Genomic DNA, 12,498 nt, shown 5'->3' on the forward strand with positions numbered 1-12,498 from the left:
GCCGTTCTCCAAGTCGAAACTCTCGACATACATTACGCCCGTTTCAATTACTCGGGCGTAGAGGGGGAGGAGGAGGAGAGGGAGGAATCGATTGTCCTGGCGGCGCTTCGAAAGGCTCAAAGTATCGGAGGCTTTGTGCGCCCCGACAGCATGCAAATGCAAATGCAACCGCCCTCCCCCTCCCTACAGCGGAAAGAGGAGGAGGAGGGGACACAGAAGAGAAGTAATTTGTATGGAATATTCGAATCTGATTAATAATTCACCGGGGTGGAATCCTGGAACTTTGCCCGAAGGGGAGGGGGTCGCGTTTGAAACGGGCAGAGGGTGGAGGGTGCTCGCAGTCGTCAGCACCGGTCGGTGGTGCTCATCCTTGGCTGATTTCAGGATATCGATATCAGGGCGGCGTATAATCGCGGCATTGTCCAAGGATGAATTTTGATGGACGTTCGCCCCATTTCAACCCCAACCCCCCCTTCGAAGACCCGGTGACCGTGTTCCTTTGACGCGATCGAATTTTAACCCTGTGTCGAGGGCGACTGTTTAATAACTTGGTCACGGCTTTATCTATCCTCTCGATAGGGAGGGAATTATTTATTAGCGCGGAGGGTACGAACGTAGAAAAAAAGTTGTCGAGAGTGAGACGATTGGATACTTGGAATTCGTCGTCCAAAACGTCCAGTTCGTCGTGATATCTATTTTCCACGCGAGAAGATAGGCTTCGAATCGAAGCCTTTGCTCCGATAAATAAAACTTGTCTCGTATTCGATCTCGTCTCCCCCGGCGACAAGTTTCACGATCCCCATCGTGATGATATCGACTTTAACTGCCGCTCCTCGTTATTACACAATTTACATAACTGGAGAACCATAACCATTTCGACTGAAAAAAGGAAGACGTCAGAAGAAATTGTTGTATAAAAGAAAAAAAGGAAGAAAAAGAGTCGTAGTTCGAAGGGAAAAATTGAATTTGAATTTTGTCGCGTCGATTGTTAATTTTCCCTCGTAACATTTTCCACCCCCTATCTAAACATTTTCATCATCGCGTCGCGACGATGGATGGATACATTGGCAGGGGCGTTGGTGCATCGTCGACGAGCATCATCCCCTTTATTCATCGTCGAGGGGGAGAGAAGTGCACTCTACGAGATGGATACGATCGAGTGGCGACGAGAGCTAAGACGAAACAAATTTCGATCTCGAGGAATCGAGCGGATCCGGATTGTTGATCGCAGATCAACCCTCGCGTGAATCATGACGGGACGGGTGTAACCCTTTCTCTATTTTCGATTGGTGGGAACAAATCAATGATAGACGTGTCGTTTCTATTTTTCTTTTTATTTCGACGAATAGTTTCGAAGAATGGTCCAGAGTTGATAGCGGTTTCCAATTATTAAGTTCGACCGAGTTCGTCCAACTCCATCCAACTCCTTCCTTGCGTTTGATGCGCGACGAGACAAAATTTCGCCATTCCTTTTCTCTTCTTGCCGACGATATCTTCTTAATCTCCTTTCTTCTCCCTCCCTTTTCTCAGAAACCAAGAAGCAACCTTGATGCATGAATTTTTAATTCCCCGTGGCTGAACTTACGTATACCTTCCCCTTAATATTTTACAACCCTGCATCCGCTTATGAAAGCAATTTCTATGTATACATGTAAATTAACCGACACTCGATGCAAACGTTTATTAAACCAAAGAGAGAGAGAGGAGAGGAGGGGATTTCGGTATAAAAAGAAAGTTTGTGTCGCGAGACGGGGGTGAGATTATTTCGGGAAAGAATGGTCGAGTGACGAAGTTTTCCAGGAGGAAAATCGATAAGGCGAGGGCGGGTCGAAAGGATCGGGTCGCAATCGTCATTAAGATTAAATTTAATTAAGAAACGATCGAGAGAAATCTTTCTATCCTCCTTCGATAAAATCAATCGATACGAGCCGCATTCGATATTAACACCGTGATGAATCTGAATTCCAAGCCGAATATCGCACGATTACTCCATTACTCGTCGTCGAGTCTATATCGATTGTAGGGAACGCGAAGCTTTGTGAATTTTCTTTAACGAGATCCGTTTGCCTCGAAACGGATCGGCGAGTTTCCTTCAACTTTATTTCCTTATCTCGACAACCCTTTGCACGTCCGCCTCGTGACCGACTTGTTCCACTTATCGCGATGATGAAATTTAACTCTTGAGTATAATCGCTAAATAATGCGTTTCGCGCATATTTTTTGGAGGATTGGAAATTGATCGAAACAGAGATTGGACTGTATAGGAAGGAAATTAAAAAGAAGCGGAGGAATATTCAAATTTCGATATTACGAATCTCGAGGTTCGTAAATCTCGTGGAAATTATTTCTTCTCTCGTGGGTAAACGTCTACGGGTTTCCCCGGTGATATAAATATTCACCCCTTCCATTCCTTTAATTGCGAAGTTTACACGCGAGAAAGTTGCGGATTTATTAGAAGATTGGGGGAAGATGCAAGCTCGCGTGTACCACCGAGCGAGCAAGGATGGAGCAAGAGATTCAGTTTCATTTATCAAATTTCATTTCTCTGTGTGGCTCGTGTTCAAATAGAATTTTCGTTCGGGAAGGCTTGATAAAGGCTATTCGCAGGAGCGGAGAACAATAATGGTAACGATATTCGCGGTTAATCGAGAACCGACGTGTTTAATCGAAACTTGGATACGTTGTATATACGTTAGATATATATATATACATACATACCCTGTTAGCGTGTTGCTAGTAGCTGGAAAATGAAAATGGAAAGGAACGTATCCTCCGACCGCGATTCCATAATCCGTGGTAATGATATTTAACGTAGATTGTTTGCGGCCAGTTGCCAACCAGTTTGATGGCCATGTATTAAAATTAAAACAGATTCCCCGTTTTTTTTTTTTTTGCTATTTTCTCTACCCTTATACTATAAAAATTTAACCCGGCAATATTCGTGTATCTCATTGAAAAAAAAAGAGAGAAAATATGAGACGAATGAATCCAAAGATCTCGTCTCAAATTAATAATGACGATTGCGATCGAAAATCGTTCGTCGAGGATTTCGAGGGAATCGATGAATATTTATGAACGAAAATCGTTGCCCACTTGGTTAATCGCGCATTATTAGGATCGTGTGCGAAAAACATGACAGGGAGTCGAAACTAGTTTCACGGAGATAGGGGAGAGGGGGAGTGATGTATCGGGGGAAAAGTTGAAATTACATGGAAACTATTTCCCCGGCGGGTCGATCTCCCCACCCCCTCCCTCCTTCTCTCTCTCTCTCCTCCCTGTGTATCGGAGGAAAAACGATTTTCGTTGAAAGTGATCCAACGGAGGGGCGCAAAAAAGCGGAGATCGGCGGCCTCGTGTATTGGCTCGAAACAGATAGGACAGGATCCAATAAACTCGTGGAAGCGTCGGGGCGCAATCAACGATGCAAATGGCCGGTCGGCCCGCATAAAGAAAGCCGCATACGAAAGGAAGGTAAAAAGTTTTTTTTTTTCCCCCCCGTTTTTCGCCTCGTCACGCCCTTGGACCTGGACAGATTTTTGATCTCTCTTCTCTGGAAACGAGAAGAGAGGCGGGAGTGTAATCGACGAGATTAACTGGAGGGTGTGGTTCTTCCGACGAGCACGTTCTTTTTGATTAATCGTACGAATATTCTACGAAAGGATTTTAAACCCATCTGTTCCGATCGATAAGGATGGAATCGATAATTTCTACTTACCTTGCGATTCGACGAAGCAACGGGAAGAGATGGAGTTACGAAGGAAGAAAGGAGGAAAGGAACGAAGGAAGGAAAAATTGGCACAAAGGGAATAGATAACGATACCGTTGCCACTCGTTGCAATCAACAGGGGTAAATAGGGAAGCGGGCAAAAGGGTTGGGTACAATGACCCGCAGGACGCGTACGTGCGGGCTGCCTGCGCGAAATGCAAAGTTAAAATATGCAGGGAACGTACGTGAGCCGGAATCTCGTTACTCCATTATCGCCGGATTACTGCGCCTCCAGCTCGTCCCAGACGCGCAGTAATCCGGTCGCGGCTCGCGCCACGGCAACGCGCGTTAACGAAGTAACACGGCCTCAAAGTAACCGCGCACCTGGACCCCTCTACGACTCTCTCTCTCTCTCTCTCTCTCTCTTTCTCTCTCGCTCGCCTCGCCTCCTCCATATTCCGCCAATTCCCCTGCCTCGCTCGCCACGCGTTTAACCTTTAAAACCTCGTTCCTACGCGCCTCATCTCCGACTCAGTTGCCCGGTCGGAGTTTCAATTAACTCTGAGCCCACTGTCAGCCTTCCAATAAGTTTCCCCGTTGCGTTAAGATCGTATAAATTATTCTCGGGGAACGATAAAAATAGTCGGAAGTTTCGAGGCTTAAGGAAGAGTCTGGGGAGAATGAAATTATTCTTTACTTTCTTTTTTCTTTTTTATCGGAGAGCAAGCGTTTAATTGCACAAGAACGGAACCCCTCGCTCATCGTTCATTCCAATCCTCGTTCGTTTTGACAATTTAGATTTAGCGACCTGAGAAAATACGTCTCTCGATTCTTGTATCTTCGTGAATCTCGAACTTGGAGATTCCATCAATACGATATATTCTTATTCAATTTTATTCGATAGAATACAAAGATTAGATTCACTTTAATTCACTATAGTTATATAGTTTCTCGATCGTAAATCCTCGTCACACTTCTGTCGTACGATAGAACACGTCTGACGGCGTCACGACGATACATCCGTTGCGGGGAGGGAGCGCGCGTGTCCCGTCACCTTTGCGCTGGTCGGGTCGCCAGAGGCGCGATAACGATATCGATAAACAGCGAAACAACACGCTCGAGCTCGTAATGTCGCGGCGGGGGTGTTGACGCGGAATTACATCTCCCTCCCTTCTTGGAATTTACCGGGCGTCGCCCTACCCAACGCAACGTCGAGTTTATGATTCATAGGTGGCGCGACGAGTCGAGGCACGCGACAACCTTCTTCTCTTCCCTCCCTCCACCTCCTTCCCCGTCTGAATAACATCGTGGCCGTATTTATCGCGCGTACACGGTAATACGTTTAACGTAAGGCGAGCGTGTACGAGGCAGGATACGTTCGAATTAAAAGGAAATTGAACTGTTGAACGGGGACTATGAAATCTGTGACTCGTAAGTCATCAGTGGGTGAAGTTCCGCCCCTCCCTCGAGGTGCAAATTAACCTCGAGGTTACGATTTCATACGATGCGCGATATCCACACCGTGTGTGTATTCTCGTATATATTCTCTGTCGTTCCCTCCTCCTTCGTTAACCGATTAACGCTCCGTTTCGTATTTAACGGGGGTGATTTATCGCCACTCTCGCGAGGTGGGACAAAAATTGAAACGTTTTCCACGGGAATTTCATTCCCGATCCAATTTATATACGGGAAAATGAAATTTTTTGGATTAGCCCGATAAACCGGTTTGAAATTTTGGGAAGAATAGAAAAGCGATTCTCCCGAATCGAATGATGATATTTATCGGACAATTATATACTCCTTTTGGAAATCTTGATATAAAGAATCGATACATTCGACGAATAATTGGAAATAAATTTCAATTTTCGTTTAATAAAAAACGAAACTCGTCCACTCGTTGAATTATTCATTTTCCTATATTCATTGTTCGTCAATGACGCGTCATCGCGAGTGATATTCGAAAGAAGAGAGATCCCAATTCTCTTCTCGTCATCAAACTTCAAAAGAAAGAATAAAATCCTTTCCATTTCTATACACTCGTCGCCTGTATAAATTAAAAAGAAAAAGAAAAGAGTAATAAAATCGAAATATTAACATTCCCAGACGAGACGATCGCGTTTCATCTTCGCGCCATCAACCTCCCCGAAGACGATCCCCGCTCAGATGATCCAGAGACTATACGGAACAATCCTCGAAACAAATCCTCCACATCCAGCTACTCCCCAGAAATGGAATTATCTTCTTTGTCGAGATTTCTATGGCGAAAAAGCCGTTGCACTGCATTGCCGCCCCCGTCGTGCACGATTGCCGCCTATCGTGTATCATCCCTCCGCACTTTCGTCACCGTACCCGTGTTCCCGTCGCGGGCGTCGACGTCGAGTGCTCGCCTCGACATCCGGGCTCCCGTTTACAACACGGCCTGGCCGGGAGCCGACCTAAAATGTGCCAAGTGCACGTGGCCCTGTTAGGATCTCGAGCGCCTTGCAACGAAACCGCCCACTCGATGCCGAGCAAACGCGCCTCCCCGTGCGTTTCCCTCCCCTCCTCGCATAAACACGTCTCGTCGCTTCCTCGTCGCTAATTGAAATGTCGGGGGGCGAAGGAAGGGAGGACACGTTGATTGCTAATTGGCGTGTTTCGGTTTCTAAGTGACGGGGATGTGTTATCCATGATCGTAGACGGAACGGAAGTTGAGTCGCAGAAATTAGAAATTACGAAAGGGAGGCGACGAGTTTGATCATCCCCTTTGAGCAATCTCGGATTTCGCTCGATTTCTCCTCGACTTCGAAACCTTGCGTCGCCTTAAACTTTAATATCACGTGGGAGGGGGAGGAGGAATTAACGCGTTATTCGTGGAAATGAACGGGGATGGAATTTTGGAAAGGTTGAAAATTTCTCCTGTATTGGCGAAAGGCGGAGCGGAACAGAGCGGTGCGGTCAAGAAATCCACGATAATCTTTTTTGCTCGGCTCGGCTCCGACCCCAATCGCGTGCACCCGGCTCGTTTGTCTTGTTTCGAGCTCTCCCCGCTATTCCCAGGTTTCAACGAAGGCTTCCCACGCTGCTACCCTCATCCTATTAACCTTCTCTCGCGAGCTATCACGAACAATTCCAAGAAGGAAGACCTTTAACGGTAAGACTGTAATTTGTAAGACTTGATACGTTTATCCATATCGCTTTCTTTCTTTTTTCCTTTATTTTCTCTCTCTTTCTCGTTTTCCATACATCGATCTTTATTATATAGATTCTTTCAAATTTGATAAAAAAATGTTTCGGGATAGACAAAATTATTCTTGTTATTATATTATTGTTGTTCGATAAGCCGGATAAGTTGGACAAGCACATTTCGGTTATTTTGTATCGCTTTCTTTCTTTTTTCCTTTATTTTCTCTCTCTTTCTCGTTTTCCATACATCGATACTTTATTATATAGATTCTTTCAAATTTGATAAAAAAATGTTTCGGGATAGACAAAATTATTCTTGTTATTATATTATTGTTGTTCGATAAGCCGGATAAGTTGGACAAGCATTTCGGTTATTTTGTATCGCTTTCTTTCTTTTTTCCTTTATTTTCTCTCTCTTTCTCGTTTTCCATACATCGATCTTTATTATATAGATTCTTTCAAATTTGATAAAAAAATGTTTCGGGATAGACAAAATTATTCTTGTTATTATATTATTGTTGTTCGATAAGCCGGATAAGTTGGACAAGCATTTCGGGATATTTCGGTTATTTTGCGATTCAATCGGGCGAGCGAAATTATGCGAATCGGTGATATTTCCATAAAACGGGGAATAGAAATTTCTCGAATATATTTTCAAATTTGCCAACGACCATCACCCTTTCCCCGGATAGGATAGGATAGGATCTGCGTATCCGCGCATTGTGAAACGCATTGTGGCCGAAATTGAACGGGGGGAGGAGGAAAATTACACGTATCCAATTATCCGTTTCAATTGTATCCTTTCGGTTAATATTTAACATTTATACAATTTGTATAATTCTCGGGGAAAAATATCAAGATCGTCGATATACACGTTCGATCTTGCGATCTCCGCAAGATTTATTTCCTTCGATAATTCCAGCGTTGGGAGGGGGAGGTGTACGTGCTCGCCGACGCGGTTCATTGGGATTTACGAACGGCGTTGTTCCCCACCGAAGCCGAACGTACGTGTCGCGATCCGCCAGTCAGTCGAAACCATCGAGGGAACCCCGATCACGATCTCTTATCCCTTCCCACTTTTTAAACGTATTATTAAAGAGGGATTCCGTGTCTCCCGTATCGAATATTAATGCTTATAGTGATTTATGTACCCAGCCTCCTTTGCTCGCCTTTCGGCATTCCATTACGGTTCTATCGACTGGAAGGAGGATTCGTCGTTACTTGCCTCTTTTTCTCTTTCTTCTCGAAGAAAGATAGCGGATTGTTTACGAGTACTACGATAAATTATTGTTCTTATTATCTTAAAAATGTCTTTATTCAACCCCCTCAAATTTCATTTTTCGATTCAATTCAGGGTATATTTAAACGCGCTTTTCTAAAGATTCGGGATCAAATTTAATATATTTCTCTCCCTCGAACTTTCAATTTTTCCGCGATAAACGCGTTCAGTTTTTTAATAACCGTAGGATATCTGCTTTTCGTAGCGAGGCAAAAGAAAGAGGGGGAGAAGAAAAAAAGGAGAAAGAAAGACGGATCTTAATTAAAACTGAAGTTAAACACTGTTAATAATCTGTTGAAATTAGTAGTACGAGTTACGAGCTGGCAATTAGCGATATACCCCCGTGTAAACGAAAGAAAAATACGCTCCCCCGGATAATCCTTTAATAGGAACGATAACTCTCGACCCACGTCCCGAGAGAGAGAGAGAGAGAGAGATCGCTATCGACGAAAATTTATGTACTGCGCTTCTTTCGTCGGAAAAATTCCTTCTTCTTGCCAACTTCTTTCTTCTCGAGGCGTCTTTCGGGAAAAAAAAAAAGAAAAAACAATGTCGACACGAGAGGAGAAAAGGCGCGTGGACGCCTCGTCGATCCAGCGATCATCGATCTCTCGAGGATCCGATTTTAATTGGCCGAAATGGGATCTTCCTTTCGGAGGAGGACAAAAACGGGCCGCGGAATATCGCGTCGTACCACTGAAACTTATATCGATCCGCCGACCGTGCCCGTCTCTCGCGGAGCGTTTCCAGTAGCGTATCAAGCTTGGAGGCGCAAAATTGAACCTCGATTTACGAAAATTTCCCGTTTCACGAATCGAAGTATATTCAATTTTTCTATTCGTGATTCGAAAGATGGGCGGTGCAAGGCGACAGATTTCCTTGATTAAATTTGTAGAAAGGGGCCGGATTTTGAGAGAAGAAGATGGAATCTTTTTCTTCGTCGGTTTTATAATCAATCCTGAAATATTTGAGGATCATCGAAACTGGAATTAACTTTAATATTTCTTCTAATTATAGTAATAATATCGTTATAACGGAATATCGCTTTGATAACTTATTACGCGCGAATGCTTTTAAAATTATACACCGAGATGCATAAAGGACAATTAGAAGACAAGGGCCAAGTTTCGCGTGCAAGAGTTAAGGTCGCTCGAATTTCAAGAGTATTCGGATGCAACCAGGTCCCAATTTCACTTTTTTCCCAAAAACGCGAGAGCAGCAGTTAGTCCTTTCTTATTTCTAATCCTGGAGGAGGGAGATGGAGCTCGGCGGGGCGTGGATTAACTCGTGGAATTAGTTTAACGACTTAAAGTAGTCCCGGAGAGTTTCGGCCGTCTCTTCCTTCGAATCTCTCCCGGCGAATTCTCTTAGATAATCCGTAGAGATAATGGAGACGAGTCGGTGTCTGTGACGCCGATTGAAACGCGAGGATAACTCCTTGAATCTCTCCCGTGAGTTCCTCCCCCTCTGTTTCGCACGACCAGGGGGACACGCGAGGAGATGGATGCAAAGGAACGAGTCCAGTGACAAATGGGATGCAGAAACCGACCGAAAATTGAATGTCCTACATGAATCCTTGAATCCTCTTTCATGATTCGAACTATTCGTAGATGGGCCAAAAATTTAAATATAATAGTCACTTGGATAATTTATCGTTTCTCCAAACATAATAATAATAATAATAATAATTCGCAGATAAAAGAGCAGAGATTTACACGAAAATAATCGATCGAATAAATTAATATTCGTAAGCGTTTTAATAACAGTAAGCAAGCAATCAATTCAAAGTAACTTTTCTACCCCATCTTCAACGCCCAGAAGAATTCTGGCTCGAGAAGATAGAAAAAAGAAACAAAGAAAGATGGAGAAAGACGGCTAGCTCCTCCGGGTTAATAAGTTTAGACATAGATCCCCGACATCGGGATCGCGACACCGTCTCGTCCCAAGCTCGCGCGAGCTTCGTTAATTACTTACTCCCAGTCGTCCAATCGTCAGAAAGCGAAACGAGTCCCTCCTCACGAGTCGTGGAGAGGAACAAAGGGGTCTGGGGTTGGATTCCATGGCAGGAGACGCGGTGCGTTTAGAACGTCAGCCTTTCGTGGCTCGCTCGCCGCGGAATTATAATCGACCGGCGGACGCATTGTTCTCCCCTCCGGGGAGGGGAGGGGAAGCGGTCGTGGCCTCGGCTCGGGTCGCATCCACTTCCGCTCGGTCTCTCCGAGCAACGGTTAAGCCACCTCCCTCACGAATTAGCCGGCGGCCCGCTGCTAATTCTCGCCGTATCGAGCCGTGCTTATGCGAATTAGATAGTTAGTCCCCCTCCCCCCCTCCTCCTGTACGATATCCACCGAGCGTAACCACGTGGACACCGATCGAATCCCTCGGCTGGATTTATGAAACGAGGTCGTCGTATCGCACTGGAAGACGGAGCAGGAGGGAGGGGAAGGAGAGGGTCGAAGATGCGGTTTCACGCGCGGATATCTCATGGAACCTGGCAACTATTTATTGCCAATGATGAAGCGCCTCCGCCTCCTTGTTGCGTGCTACCACCGCCTCCTGGAGGAATTATTACCACCACGCTTGCAATTAGTGGTAATGATATCGAAGTGGCCTCCTGTGCCCCGGATAATAGTCTCCACCGTTGCCGTCTCGATGGGGAAGGGCAATCATGATTTCGGTGATTGCGTTCAGCAAGCTTCCTTACGACTTAGAGGGAACTCACGTCGTGAAAGAAGAAAAGAAAGAGAGAAAGAAAGAAAAAGAATATGTTTATATATATATATAAAATTGGAGAATGAGTGGAGTCGAAAGATCCTCCGGTATCAACTACAGGAGAGTAGGTTCTGTGAAAGAATGGAAGAAAAGAGAGAAAGAAAGAAAGAAAAAGAATATGTTTATATATATATAAAACTGGAGAATGAGTGGAGTTGAAAGATCCTCCGGTATCAACTACAGGAGAGCAGGTTCTGTGCTAGGTAACCTGATTACAAGGATGAAGGAGAGGAGGAGGAGGGGGAGAGAAGGAAAGTTTATCCGATGCTGGAGTTTCGTAGCAAACAAAGCCTCCGCGACGATCAAGGGGTCCCGGTTTAATGCTAAACGCTGCAAATCCGCTTGCACGTGTCTTCAAAGCGGATTACAACCGGAATCAAGAGCGCGAAACTATTCTGCGGCGTTTCTATTCCCCAGTCGTCTCGACCGCGCCGATGACGTTTGCCGTTTTTGGTAATCGGTCGAAAGTGGCGCGATGAGGTTCCCCTCCCTCCTCGGACTTTTATTCCTCTTCCTCGTCGAGATAATAATCCGTCGTAATCATCCCCGCTATCTCCTAATATTATTCCTCGCCACCACTTTGTCGCCGCTCCTTTCAACACCTTTCTTCTTCTCGTCCAATATTTCGTGTTAGGGAATAATGAAACTTGGTCTGTTGAAAGTAGCAGTAAGTAGAAGAGCATATTTAATAAAGGAGATAGGAATAAACTGCGTTATGGATCGTGGATTGTTGCAGATATCTTTGTTGTATGAACGAAATATTCGAGAAGGAAGACAAAACAGCGACACCTTCACGCATAAATATATTAAGATACTTGAATTCAATATTTGGATACTGAAATCGTTTATCCTTTCGTAATAATATCTTTTTCACTTTGACACATTTTCCAAGCGTGCCTTTCTTTTTTTTCTTTTATCGCGTGGGTGAATATCGAAGGAATACAGGAATGATGGAACAAGATTACGTAACAAGAGAATTTTATTTTCATACATTGGCGTATATTTCATTTACGATAAAAAGCCGCACCTTTGTTTCGAGGGGAGGGTGTTGCATGCGCACGTGCTCAATTCCCAGCAGCTTTCTCATTCATCCTCGGGGCTATCCGCTCGAAATCACCTCGCACCTGCCGCCTCTCCTCATATTAGAGATTCGCGTGATTTTTCAATATCGCGTTCGCACGACTTCGCACCACGAGATTCCGATCCGTTGCAATTCATCGAATCGTGCTCCACGAGAGATGCTTTCACGCTCGTGTATAATAATAATATTATTCGTATTGTTGGATCGAGGAATCGAGAAAGAGAAAATGGAATTGAAAAATGGAATCGAATTACCGAGCGACGATTATCGACCCCGGAGGAAAATGGAGGATTGGAGGAGGGGATAGTCGAGGAAGGGGCTAATATAATATAAGATTGGAGGGAAATAGCGCAACAAGTCGTGCAATTGCGAGCAACGACAGCTGCACCCGCGCGTATTGTACCAGAAATCCCGTTATCCCGTCTTAGTTTATTCCTCCGCACAGTTGTGTGTTTCTTCCTCTCTCTCTCTCTGTATGTGTGCTTTTCCTTTTTC

General features: G+C 44.7%; 1 protein-coding gene across 2 annotated transcripts in view; it reads left to right on the top strand.

Annotated features, from left to right (window-relative positions):
* Window positions 1-12,498, top strand: part of nAChRa1 (nicotinic acetylcholine receptor alpha1 subunit) — a 116,518-nt gene that overhangs the window by 76,513 nt on the left and 27,507 nt on the right. The window lies entirely within an intron of this gene.

The sequence above is a fragment of the Apis mellifera genome, linkage group LG9 (genome assembly GCF_003254395.2).
Source record: "Apis mellifera strain DH4 linkage group LG9, Amel_HAv3.1, whole genome shotgun sequence".
Classification (NCBI taxonomy): Eukaryota; Metazoa; Arthropoda; class Insecta; order Hymenoptera; family Apidae; genus Apis; species Apis mellifera.